At 35.1% G+C, this 14,236-nt stretch overlaps 1 protein-coding gene across 5 annotated transcripts in view; it reads left to right on the top strand.

Moving 5' to 3' along the window:
* Positions 1–14,236, top strand: part of wts (serine/threonine-protein kinase warts) — a 71,942-nt gene that overhangs the window by 1,294 nt on the left and 56,412 nt on the right. For 2 of the 5 annotated variants that reach the window (XM_017628035.1, XM_017628026.1), the window contains exons 2-3: positions 11,592–11,676; positions 11,743–12,021. The exons of 2 other annotated variants lie outside the window; for them this stretch is intronic. The gene's annotated coding sequence lies outside the window, so the exon portion shown is untranslated. Of the gene's footprint in view, positions 1–11,509; positions 11,534–11,591; positions 11,677–11,742; positions 12,022–14,236 lie in introns of those variants that run through there. One more of the 5 variants, XM_017628039.1, reaches the window with a different exon arrangement.

Below are 14,236 nucleotides of genomic sequence, written 5' to 3'. Positions count from 1 at the left end.
AAACAACAACTACAACAATTATTAAAGGTCAAAGTTCAAATTAAGCATTTTCTCAAATTAATATTTCTCGAAAACCTCTTCAAGGAATTGGACAATTTTGATATCATTTGATAGAGAATTTAATTCTCTTTAATTTGTATACATATTTATTTAGCGCTTACGCAGAAAGGTGTTCTTTGCAAAAGGTGTTCTTTGCAAAAGGTGTTCAGCGCCTTTTCTTCACAACACAGAAAGAGAATTCTACTTTGTGAGGGTTATAATCCATAAGTGCGGCCGAAGGCCGCCTACGCAGAAAGGTGTTCTGTGCAAAAGGTGTTCAGCGCCTTTTCTTCGCAACACAGAAAGAGAATTCTACTTTTTGAGGGTTATAATCCATAAGTGCGGCCGAAGGCCGCCTACGCAGAAAGGTGTACTCTGCAAAAGGTGTTCAGCGCCTTTTCTTCGCAACACAGAAAGAGAATTCTACTTTGTGAGGGTTATAATCCATAAGTGCGGCCGAAGGCCGCCTACGCAGAAAGGTGTTCTCTGCAAAAGGTGTTCAGCGCCTTTTCTTCGCAACACAGAAAGAGAATTCTACTTTTTGAGGGTTATAAATTATATAAATTATAACTTATAATCCGTAAGTGCGGCCGAAGGCCGCCTACGGAGAAAGGTGTTTATACACAAAAACCCTGTATACATTTTTTCCACATTAATTCCATTTTCGTGAAAACTATAAAAAGGTATATGTATAAATATGTATATCAAATTAAAGAGAATTAAATTCTCTATCAAATGACATCAAAATTGTCCAATTCCTTGAAGAGGTTTTCGAGAAATATTAATTTGAGAAAATGCTTAATTTGAACTTTGACCTTTAATAATTGTTGTAGTTGTTGTTTCCCAAAAAAAATAAATATACCGTTATGTTCACCTCAATGGTCTCTATCGATCCTATTTTTGTTTCCATATAAGGCATGAGCAAAACCCACTTTTATATGGAAAAAATGCGCAAAACTCTCGACAAAGAAAAAAAAAAATAAAAACATCAGTAGTAATTTTTAGCTACTTGTACTTTATGATATCAATATTGAACGGGCTACAAAACTGCATACCGAAAATTTTTCTAAAAATTCTGAATAAAAAGTTTGAAATTTAGATGATATTTTTTTTAAGTTTGATTCATTTTTATGAATTTTATACAAAGTTTTCGAGAATGATTTATATGGTTTTTGTTATCGAATGAGCTATATTTTTAATGAAAATTAACGAAAAAGATTTATGATGGAAAACGTTTTGAATATTGTGAAAAAACTAAATTACGAATACTTCTGTGAGTGACTATGTACATACATACATACTAATTTATTACAGTAAAATTAAAGCTTAATATAAGTTACCAGGTTAAAATTTTCATTCTAAGCTATAAAATAGTTTATATATAATTAACTAAGATAACATATTCTCGATGCTATTGGAATGAACGTGATTCCAAGCAATACCGTAAATATATCACGTGCAGGGCTTAAACAGGCGGCAGCGTTGATTCGTAACGTAGGAAGTATCGTAATTAAATAATTTAATCATGAGCGACAGCCAGGCAACACTCAAGGAACTCTCATCATTTGAGGTTAAATCCTATCTGGTTCTTGAGTGTATTGACAAGCTCAACACCCTGGCGGTGTACAACGACATCCAATTAACTTGGGTGCCAGGTCCCGTAGGAGTTGTCGGCAATGAGGAAGAGGACCGACTAGCTAGGACAGCAGCCGCCTCGTCGCCTATAGGGCCTGAGCCCTTCATAGCGGTCCTAGTACAATCAAGGAAGAGCTCAAGAAGGAGAGGATCACAGTAAGGAGTCAGCACTGGCATAACACGGTAGGCCTACGCCAGGCTAAGAGCCTACTGGGGGATAACAACCTTACAAGATATAGAGCAATAATAAACTCATTTTCATTGTTGGTGTTTCCTACAGGGTAGGAGTGTTATGTAATGTGGAGCGATTTTCCGTCACCCCTTATCAAATTTGGAGACAAACCGGTTTCGGCGTTGTGCCATCTTCAGTATAATTTTTCGTTTTCGAAAGGGATGACGAAAAATCGTTCCACATAACATCGCAATAATAAACCTCCCCAAAAGAGAGAGTAAGAATATTGACCGGTTTTCTGATGGGTCACATCAGACTGAATGGTCACCTGCGCTGGGGATGTGTTCAACGACCTTAGTCGCTTCTGCTATGTGAATAAGGAATATTTTGCACTTTTTGAAGCTTATCGATTTGTGTTTCGCTTGCTATAAAAAGGATTGTTGGACAGTATATGAAATGTGGTTCAACTATGGATCTGTAGACCAGAGTCTTATAACTCCTTCCTAAGTACTTACAAAATTTTCATGAGATCAATTTTTTTTTCGTAATTGTTGCTACTGTGTAGCCAATATGAGCGTTCCAGATGCTTCAGGATTTGCAGGTTTTTACAGGAAGCCGTTCCAGGTGATCACCCTCCATAAGGTTGTTTAATGGAGAAAACAGCTTTTCCTGCAAGTCCTGTAAAACCTGACCCCAGTCCGCCTGAACACCTCAACACAAATACCACAGCCCCACAACAACACAATAGACCACACCACAACGGGCACAACCGCACCACCATCAACACGCCGCCGCCAACAACTCTTGGTACCTCCTACAATCTGCACGGTATGTCAAACCAGGATATTCCGTAACGTGACATAAATCAAGTGCAACACCTGTGTTGGCTGGTGCCCCGCATAACAACACGACTCCCGAACCACATGAAGCTCCTTCAATTTAACTATAAGGGACTTCAGAGTAAGATCGAGGAGATAACCGTATTCATGGGAAGGCATGGCATTTTGATAGAAGCGGTCCAATAGACGAAGTTGCACAGCAATTCAGCATTGTTGAATTGTGCCGGATACAACGTGCACAGTCGAGATCGCGAGGAAGATAATGGTGGTGGCTTAGCGTTCATCACACCGTACAGAATCGTCTTATTGAAGCAGACATCAACCGCAAGGATACCACCCTAGAATTTCAGGGCATTGCTAACCGCTCAGGCGATGTTGAGCTCGAAATATTTAACGTTCACATACCTCCTGTCACCTGCTGCCCGGCAGGATATCACCCTGATATAGGTGCGGTCCTCAGAGGTGAAAACCGTACGGTAGTAGGTGACTAATTCGCACCACGTTCTTTGGTATTCAAGCCTGTCAAACGATCATAGGGGAACAGACTTGGCTGATCAGATAGACGGTTCAGCATTCTGCACAATGAACGACGACGCGCCCACCAGGATTATGGACAGCTGCTGCAGCTCGCCAGGCAACAATACTCAGCGCTGGTCAGATAAACAGTGTATCATGGCGACCTACGCTGGCGTTGGCATCAGACCATGTGCCCATAGTCATCTCGATCGATAAACAAACCGACTTTGCTTCCCCGGAACACCGGACCTATATAAAATTTTTTAAAGCTGATTGGAAAGGTTTCGCCCTAAAGGCGATGAGGCCACTCCCGTTCTGGCTAACCGGTCCGCTCCCTTTGTTGCAAAGCTCTATTTCCTGTCAAAGTCAACTGATTTGAGCCTATTATCCATAAAGAGTAAAGCTAATGCGATTTGGAAGCCTAGCTTGTCTCTATTCCTCGATGACACGGTTTTGCTTCTGCCAAAGCCTTTCGTGGAGCTTAGTAGAGTTCGCTTCGCTATCTGTTCTATGGTAAGGTGCAGCGGCTCGTGCTCGAGAATGCCCTCCAGCGCTGCCGTTGGACATGTCAAGGGTGATTCTCAAGACCCAGGTCGCTGCCCCCGTAAGTGACATTGGTCTAACTATCATGGTATGTATACATCTAAGGATCTCAGCCTCAAGTCTTTCCTGCCAGACATTTACATACCTTGAGTGCCCTCGTAGCTTTGGAAGTGATTGCGTCAAGATTCGCCTTTCACAGAAGTCTGAAGTCTAGTATTAATCCCAGGTGCTTGATTCAAAGTGATGTTCCTCATACCTGGAAGGGTTCTTCTAGAAAAGCGGAAAAATCTGTTTTGGAGGGGTTGATGCTTAGGCCCATACCCACGCACCAGTTTCTTTTTTATTTATTTATTTATTTATTTGTTTATGAAGTCTATGAACAGGATGTTCTTACAGACTACACATATTAGTAAAAATTACACATTATAAGATATTATTGAGATTACTTAAGTAAGTTTCAAGCTGATTTCGGAAAATACCCAAAATACCCTTTGACATAGAGAGATCAAGGTCTAGAGAACTTGAAATCGTATTGATTTCTTGCAAAGTTCTATTTAAGGGAGCAATTCGGCTGTAAAGAGTTTTGGTAATAGCGACTCTAAACAAATCAGTATGCCGCAAAATTCTGCTAGGCACATTCAAATAAATTCTGCTGAGCAATAAGGGGCAATCAACGTTACCGGAAATTACATTGAAAATGTAGGAAATGGACAGGAAAATTCTTCGGTTATGCAACGGCATTAAGTTAATTAATTGACAACGTGAAAAATAGGATGGGATAGAGTCGGAAGTTAAGCGATCTAAATGCGTGTCGGATAAACACGCGCAGGACTGACTCAAACTTGGTAATAAGATCTCCAAATAAAGGCAGCGTACTCTAATCTTGACCGAACAAAAGCAGAGTATGGGACTTTGTGAGTATAGGGATTCAAAAACGCAGTACTGTTGCGTCTTACAAAAGCAAGCATCGAAAATGAATTAGCTACGATATAATTGACTTGCTAAGTTTAGTCCCATTTGAACTATATCTCAGAGAGTACTCTCGGACCCGAGTTTACATTTTCTATGTCAAAATCCTAATTTTACTTTTCTTAAAGCTTGGACGTTGCTCTTTCTGTTGGGTTGGGTTTTAGGTGCTACACCCCCTTCCCCTCCGCTGCACACCACAAAACTATTGTACACATACCCGAACAGTTCCCGTAATTTGACTAAACATCGAGGTCAAATAAAAGGCAAAAATGTTTTGTTATTAATCAAGAAAAGGGGAATTTTCGGTTATATGTGCAATGGTTTTTGGGTTTGTGGCGGAGGGGATATGGTGTGGCGCCATAGATCCCACCTATTAGAAAGAGCACAGCCAAACTTTAGAAAGTCACTCCTCCCCTCTCTGCTCACTCTACAGACCGCTGGAGCCCTGACTCCCTAGACTGGAATACTCCTGGCAAAATGTAAACGTGGCATTATTATTATTATTCGGCATTACTTGCTCAAAAGTTTAATTTTTTTATTTAACTCAGTATTTTAGTAAATAAGCGATATGCATGTATATTCAGTTATAAAAAAATATGGGGATCGATAGAGAGCATTGAGATGAACGTAACGATATACCTTTTCTTTTGGAGAAAACAATAATTACAAGAGTTATTAAAGGTCTAAGTTCAATAGGCACTTTTAGAAATCCAAATTCTCAAAAACACATGTGGGCAATTTGCAATACACACATAATTTTCGCTGGTTTATTAACAAAAATCAGGTTACATATGTTTTGTATATTATGTAAATGCAAAAAAGGACCACCGTACATATTTTCTACGTCTGTCAAGTTAGCACTACACTTTTCGAAATTGGAAAAGTTAACTATGGCATTAATTGTAGTGTTTTTGTTGTAAATTTGTTGTGGAAAGAAAAAAATTGTAGCACTCATTTAAAAAAAAATATGGTATGTAGTGCTAACTTGACGCCATACACCTAGTCCAAGGCATATTTATACCATGTCCCCACCAAAAAGTTAAGCATCTCAAATCGAACTTAACGACATCACTAGCTATTGCTGTCCACACTGCGGTTTGAGGTTTATAAAAATCGATTCAGGACTAAATTACTGCAAAAATCGGAGCAAAAACAAAAATTCCGTACTAGATTGAATTTTTTATTTTTGTTTCTGACATTAATTGTTTGACTAAAATATTTTCTATTCATGCAAAATAAGAACGCGAGGCAATATAAGGATAATATGTTACATATTTAGGTAATTTTAAGCATATTCTATATGGTAGAACGTATTTAACACTTAATTTTTTAAAAAGCAAACCTTTTCTACTTTATATAAATTTCATTCTACATATGTATATTTTTTAACAACTTAAGTAAAGTTCTGCATACGCCAATTTGTGCAGCCATACATCAAAAAATAACGAAGTTACTTTACTGACGCATTACTATGAAAGAGTTACTTTTTAACAGTGAGATTTGACTTACTGTAAATTTTTTTACTGAAACCGGTGGTGAACACTCAAAAAACGGCCCCAAGAGGGGCATAACTTGAATGAAAAAAAGGAATAGATTTGAAGTCAAGCGGAGTAGAGGAGTAGGTTTAAAATTTTTTCAAAAATCTAAATCTAATCTGATCTTAGTTGAATCCAAACACTAGTAGGGAACGAATTCTTTACATTTTAACGCTAATGACCCACAGATGGTGGTTTCGAGTTGGTTAGCTTTTAACCATCTCAGTGAAATGGTTAAGTGCTGTCATTTTTATATGGCGAAACTACGCTAAATCAAGTGGGTTATCGGGATAACCAACTCAATAGCCATAACTACGTGGTTAACTTCGGTGGGGACATGGTATTAATAAGGTAGAAGTGACAACTAGCTCGAGCTCTCTTGTAGCTAGTTATAATGTCAAAAAACTGTAAACAAACAAATCAACCTCTTGATGTGCGAGTGCTATGTTTGCTACAAATTAGTATCAATTGAAACGCACCAGCATAAATACATACATATGTACTTATACTAAAAATAATAATTAATATACCTTCAAAGAATTTTAATTGCATTCGCATTTTATATGCACATATACATATGGACAGAAACGAATGTCTCATAAAGGAAACCACGCAATTAAAATGAAAGAACTTTTTTATGAAAATGTTTTAAACAATATCTTTTGTTTTTATTCGCCCAATGTTTTTGCGCCTTTAGTTTTTTATTTAATATTTAATTCTAAAAAACATCCGGCACTTATAAAAAAAGTAAGTGCGCCTGGACCACATTGGAGAGGGAAACTTACGTTACATATCTATTTTGTCTCATAAACAATATACATACATACATAAATCTGCTTTTGTTTAAGGTTATATTTTTTGTCTTTTTTTCTATCTAGATGATTTGTTATTCTGTTTTCCTTTATCTTAATTTTTGTCTTTATACTCTGTCGATAACAAAATCGATAGTAACATCCACCAAAATATTAATAACAAAACCTATAATAATATCGATTACAAAGTCGATGACAAATTCGATAAAAATTTCGAAAGCAAAATCGATAAAGATTTCGATAGCAAAATCGATAATAATATTGTTAGCAAAATCGATTAGAAAATCGATAAAAATATCTATAACAAAATCGATAAAAATATCGATAACAAATCCATAAAAATATCGATAAATAGTCGATAATTGAATCGATAAAATAATGGATAACAAAATCGACAATAACACTGGTAGCAAAGTCGATAAAAATATCGATAACTAAATCGACAAAAACATCGAAAACAAAATCGATAAATAGTCGATACCAAAATGGATAATAAATAATCGACAACAATATCGATAACGAAATCGATAAAATATCGATAACAAAATCGAATCGATAAAAATGTCGATTATTATATCGATAAGTCCCGAGAATCCAGAAAATCTCTAAATTCCCAAAATAGTTCTCAGATTGAGTCTCTGTGTCTCTATCTATATCCTTTTCTCTATAATTACCTTTATTTTAATCTTTCTTCCTCTATCCTCATCTTTTATTATTATTCATTGTTTTTATTTTTATGTTTATCATTTTTTCATTTACATATTCCCCTTCATCTTTGCCCTTATATAAGTAAAGTGTTTAAATTTACCTTGGTCTTAATCTTTGCCTTTATCTTTACGCATCTTTTCATGGTGCTAAGTTAGCACTACATACATACATTTTTTCCTAAAAAACGATAGCTACACATTTTTTCTTTCCACAACAAAAACACTACAATTAATGCCATAGTTAACGTTTCCAATTTCAACTAGTGTAGTGCTAACTTGACAGACGTGTTCCACTAAGCGCAGGTTCATGAAACAAAAAATTGCAAAAAAAATTCTCATGAAACACAATTTTGTGAGATGTCTTAACCTCGCGTAACATAGAGCAGCTCATTAAACATCTACTTGTTTTAAGAATATCAAGCAACACTGTCCATTGTCCATTGTAATTTTTTAATCATTGAAATGAACTGAATAAAAACAAAAAATTTAACTGTGCTTAGGTTTTTTTATTGTTTTTCGAGCATATTTGCAAGCATATTTGCTAATGTTTTAGTGCTTTTCCAAGCGCTTAAAATTGATTTGTTCATGCTTAGTTTTTCGGCCCTGCATATAACGTATAAACAAAAGCTATTTTTATATAGAAGAAAATGACAAAAAAAAAATAAAAATCTAAAATATCAACGGTAATTGTTAGTGACTTGAAACTTGCACCATGTTGAATAAAATTAAACGGGCTACAAAACTGCATACCCTGAAAGTTCTGATTAAAATTTTGATGAACATTTTTTGAAGTTTGATTCATTTTTGTGTACTTTGTGCAATTTCTGAAATTTTTATTTCTGTGGTTTCTGTTATAGATCGAACTATATTTTAAATAAAAATTCTTAATAAATAAATAAACATAATAAACATTTTGTTGCAAATGATACATATGTATGTATGTATGTCCGATACTGTGCTTAGCACAGTGCGTCAGTGGTGATCGTCGGTTCGAATCCTACTGAAAGAAGTCTGATGAGGAAATGTGGTGATTTCCGAAATAGCTATCACTTCTACCATTTTTTCAAATTATTGTTGCTTTTCCACAATAACTTTTTCATTAAAAACAGCCTCAAGCTCAATAAAAATTGTTGAATATAATTGTTATAAGGCCATAAAATAACAAAAAACAAGAAAAAATATGTTTATGCAAATTTTTTAATCTAAAACCGTTATGTCATTTGAGGGGATTTTTTCAAAAAACATCTTTAAGAAACTATTTTTATTCATAAAAAACTACATTTTGGTATTTCAAATCCAACTCCCGTAAATCTTAATATTTTTCCGAAATATTTTGGTGGACGCCTTAAAATATAATAGATTTTATAATTCCATTAGAAAAAAGTACCGATTTTATTTTGTAGTTTGAAAACTGCAATCAGCTGTTTGATATTTATTCAATTTTAAATCCCCCCGCTGCCGAAAGGCATAACGCGTATGGGTTAGTAAATTTCCTTAAATTTTCTGTTACAGCAATTTACCAAAACTACCTAAATGGATGTGAATACCCTTAGTGTAACACAGGGGCGCACCCAGGAATATATTTTAGGGGGGTTTTATATTTCTGAAGATATATCACCGGAAAATACTGAATTTCTTCAGATAATACGCTCTTTAAAATATATTTATGCAAGTTTTATGTACAGTATGTAATAAATAAATAAACGTTTTAAAATTCATAAACTGCACTTTATTTACATAAGATTAACAGAACTCAAACACTTTTAACCGACTTTAAAAAAAGGGGAGGTTATCAATTCGCCGGAATACGTAACTTTGGACCACGTGAACCGATTTCAATAATAATTTTTTTGTAGAAAGATGGTACCTCAAGGTTCGTCCCGTAATTTGGTTTAGAGATCCGATGATTGGATCATGAAGAAATTAACGGTGCCCCTAAATTTGAATATAAGAATTGAAGTCCGTTGTGTTCTTTCCTTAAAAACTACTTGTTTAATAAAAAGTGCTATAAACTCAAGATGCGCTCAACTTTCAAAAGTACCTAAGAAAAAATTTTAAATAAGACTCAGTAAAAATAAATTTATTGATTCCATGAATTTTTGCACTTTTATGTTCCTTTTTTCGATTTCTGGTTTCTGGCATCTCTATCGCTGATTTTTCACGATTTCTAATTTTTTTTAATATTTCGAATACCGAAAAAATTAACTGAACTCTCAAGAAAAACGAAAAATTCATATAAAACGACGGACGAGAAATGGAAAAGAAATTTTCTTCTACCAAAATTTCTTAAATCAGTTTGCAGCTCTCAAGAAAAAAATGCTAGTATATTCATTTCCTCGTGAAAATTTACAGCAAAAGCAACGCGCTTTTTCAAGCAACAGAAATTATAATAAATATTTCTTATAATTTCTTTGAGAGCTGGATTCTTAGCTTTAAGATACAGTTTGTATTTGAGGTTATTAGCTTTAGGGGGGTTTGAACCCCAAAACCCACCCCTTGTGTGCGATAATGGTGTAACATTAGCATTTACTAACTGATAGATAATTTTCACCGAACATATTCCTTCTCCTACTTTTCTGTCTCTTTACAATTCTAGAACCAATTTAATATAACTAAAATCACGGTTGCAGAACAAAACTAGATAAATGCATGGTTGTATTTTGGATTACGTTTTCCTTTAACAAATTTTTTACATACATATGTACATATGTAATTTGGACGAAAAGCTAAAATAAAAGATCGTCATTACGGGGAAAAAATCGTCAAATCAAAATAAAAGATCGTCATTACGGGGGACAAATCGTCAAATCGAATAAAAATTAAATAACGTCAAAATGACGACGAAATCGTCAATTCGGCAACGCTGCTCGCAGCCACAGCCGACGTTTCAGGGTCTACCTCTGCTACAGAGTCGTCAACTTAAAATAATCAAACGCCAACGCAACGCACAGTGGTTAAAAACTGGCATTTAGTATTCACAATTAACTGGAGCCTTCATTTTTTACTCAATTTGAAGATTTTTTGAAATGAAAGTTAATAAAATTTTCAATTTGTATTAAACTTTTTAGTTCAAAGTGCAGAAAAATAGCTAATTTTTAAGAAAATCGATTCTCCTGTTCCAGTTAATAAATGTTACATAAAACAATAGTAGGGTTCTTCCAAAACAAAAAAAAAATGTTAAATGCTATAGACCAATTTTCACCAAAATTAAAAAAAGTTTCTAGAAAAATGGTGGGTATGCAGTTTTATAGATCATTTACTACAATGAAGTGCAATTCGCAAGTGTCTAAGATGTCGCGTGATTGTTCGTTAACATTTCGAGCACATCTGCAAGCTAAATAGGAAATAATTGTATTATATCATTAAAAATCAACCATAACTCTTACCCACTTACAACTTGCACTTTATTATACTAGAATACAATTGTTTTCAACATGTTTTTATTATGTAACATTTATTAACTAGAACAGGAGAATCGATTTTCTATAAAATTGCTTCTTTTTGTGCACACTGCAATCAAAAATTGAATAAACCAAACAAAAATTCAAAAATCGGGCTCAAATAATTAATAAATTAAAAAATAATAAACAAAAAATTAAGGCTCCAGTGAATTTTGAAAACAAAATGCCAATTTTGAACTACAGTGCGACGCCGTCGGGTACACACCTACTAGTGCGCGCCAGCTGAACAACAATCTGCCTGGCTTGTTGGATGGTTGGGGCTAGTCGGTTGTCGGGCCTGCAAGCGTCAGTGAATGCGCTTGTAGGTATGTTGGCAAGCGTTGGTAACGATGAAACATTTTTGAAATTCCATTCACATTCCAGTTTGCATTTCGAGCGCGAGTGGAGGTAACGCGGCAAAGTAAGATGAGATGGTTGCTAGTTTGTTAGTCAGCGCATGCAAGTAAGTGTGTAAAATCATAAACTCGTACAATATACGCGCATCTAAAAGTTGCACATGTGTGTAAAATTGTAGGCAAACAAATCGCAGTGGGGGCAAATGTATGCATGAAGTTGTCGGCACTATCACAGTACACCGATTCTGGCTGAGTAGATAAATATTTCGCTATTGACCAGAAGGGGCCAAACAACCGGGAAGCAGAGCTGAGCGCAGAGCATCGGTCGAGAAAATGAACCAGCCCAAAGCAACGTGAGAGTATCTGAATGAACGGACGTGTGATTACTGATCGCGTGCGGTAATGAGGCGGTAATTGTTTTGGAGAGAATCAGAGTATTTTCAGCAAAGTTTGTAATGGTAATAAATTCAGGCTATAAAGCGAAGGCATGACAAAGCGCCAGTTGATTTTCGATTTTATTTGCAAAGTGGACACTTGGACATGACGAGTGTAAAATGTTGTCGTCGATTGGATTGGTATATTTTTTTGATGAGCTGGAAGTATTGCTAGCGATAATACACACACATGTACGTACATACATTCACATGTATGTTAGGCTGGATCGATTTTGTTTGGAGAAAAATAAAAGGCATTTGATTGATAGTAATATTATGTTTTCTTCGATCCAAGTCAATAACACTACGGAATTTTTAGTTTTTTCTGGGTAATTGATGAAATTATTTTTTCGGAAAGCTTAGACTGTAGGTATATAGAAAAGTAAAGTCTCAGTTTTCCCAGGTTGGGGATTTTAATTGTTTTTTTTTCGTTTTTACCCTAGCGCACTTATGCACAAGGGTTATATAACTTTGTTCTCATAACGGTTGTTTGTAACAGCCTAAAGGAATCGATATCGATATAGACAAATGTATACATAAATGATCAGAGTGAAAAGACCGTAGTTCAACATGCATCAATTGAGCAAAAATCGAATTTTTTTAATCGATTCACGAATTGAATCGCAACTAAAAAATCGACAAAAAATCGCATCGTAAGGGCTCGATTAATCGATCTTTGGATTAATGGACCATGGACTTGGTCACGCCGATTTGGTCGATTTTCAAAAAAGTGCTGAATGAAGTCCAAATTAGAAATCGTTTAATAAGTAAATAGTAGTTTGAAACACATACATGAGTCGTTTATTTTGAAAGTGGCATAAGTCACTTCACACCCCTTACACTTAAATGCCCAATATCTAAAAAAAATATCGATGTTAGCGATTTGTGTTCTGAAACTTTTTTGTAGGAAAGTGAAAGTCCTACAAGTTTGTCATTTATATTTTTTCTGTAGCTCTTGTTATTTTCGAGATAGGGGCAAAAAAACGGGAGTTTCATGAAAAAAATTGGGTTTAGTTACCCGTACTACCCCGCTGGTGGGAGTTAGGATTACACCGCAATGGACACTTTTGTAGAGCATTCAATTCTGAAGAAAACCTATCATTGACCAAGATTATACCATAAAATGCCTCTGAGCTGTAGACTTTTAAGTTTACGTGTATGTATTTTATATGGGAAAACTTTTTGCACGCCTTGGGCGAGTACTTAATGTTTTAAGGGTTCAAATTTTCAGGGAGCTTTTTTTAGGTGTTTTTCCACCAAATTTTGATGTAGGAGTGAAAAAAAAACAATAGTCGCAAAAAAATCGCCCTGATATACACATACACTCTGAAAAAAGCATTTCCTTAAAAGAAGAAAACAGTATTCTTATTTTAGAGTTATTGTTTTTTCTTTAACATTACGAAAAATTTACTCAATTTGAGAAGTTTTTCGTTAATTCAAAAATAGGACGTCATTAATTTGAGGAAATAAATTTACTCAATATAAGTAATAATTTCATCAATATAAGTATAATTTACTTAAATAATTTTGAATTTTGTCAGTGCTGTTAAGACAAAGTTAAATGCTTTCCTGGCAAATGTCGGCTGTGGCGTCGCGTGAACACTACTGCTTCTGGTCAGTGTGACCGCGGGCTTGTGAAAAATTGTAGCAGAAAAGAGACTTAAAATGTATCAATATGTAACACTTTTTCATTTAAGTATCAAAGCATCAATATGGAATAAAACCAATAATTTTTATGAAAAACCATTTTCCAAAACAATGTAACATTTATTGCACGAGCAAATTGAAATTATTTCCCCGAGAGCGATTTGCACAATTTCAGTTGCAGTTACACCTTGCAATTTTTATTGCCTACCAGCTGTTGTGTGTGGGCACTTTGATGTCTTCATATGTATAAGCATTTGCCGCATGACGCCGCCAGACAACATTCTCTCAATTTCGGTATTAAAAACATTTAAATCTTAAACAAACTTACTGAAAGCTTCCTAAAACGTTGTCATAAATAATCCAATAGGGAACAGATTCTTATTTTGATTTAATATTAATATTTCATCGATATAACCACCAGCACGCTTTCTATCAAGTGAAAATATGGCTGTCAAACTATCAAATTGCCTGCAATAGATGTCAAGCGGTAAGGCGGTATCCATTGGAAATATATTTTGTGACATGGTTATCACGACATTGGTGTTTTCCTGTGGAAACAGGGCCTTACCGAGCACCGAATTGCCGAGTACCA

The sequence above is a fragment of the Rhagoletis zephyria genome, unplaced genomic scaffold (genome assembly GCF_001687245.7).
Source record: "Rhagoletis zephyria isolate East Lansing unplaced genomic scaffold, Rhagoletis_zephyria_1.1 Rzeph_scaffold_00074, whole genome shotgun sequence".
Lineage (NCBI taxonomy): Eukaryota > Metazoa > Arthropoda > Insecta > Diptera > Tephritidae > Rhagoletis > Rhagoletis zephyria.
The sequence above is the reverse complement of the archived record's forward strand: the minus strand, read 5'-3'. Positions and strand labels throughout refer to the sequence as shown.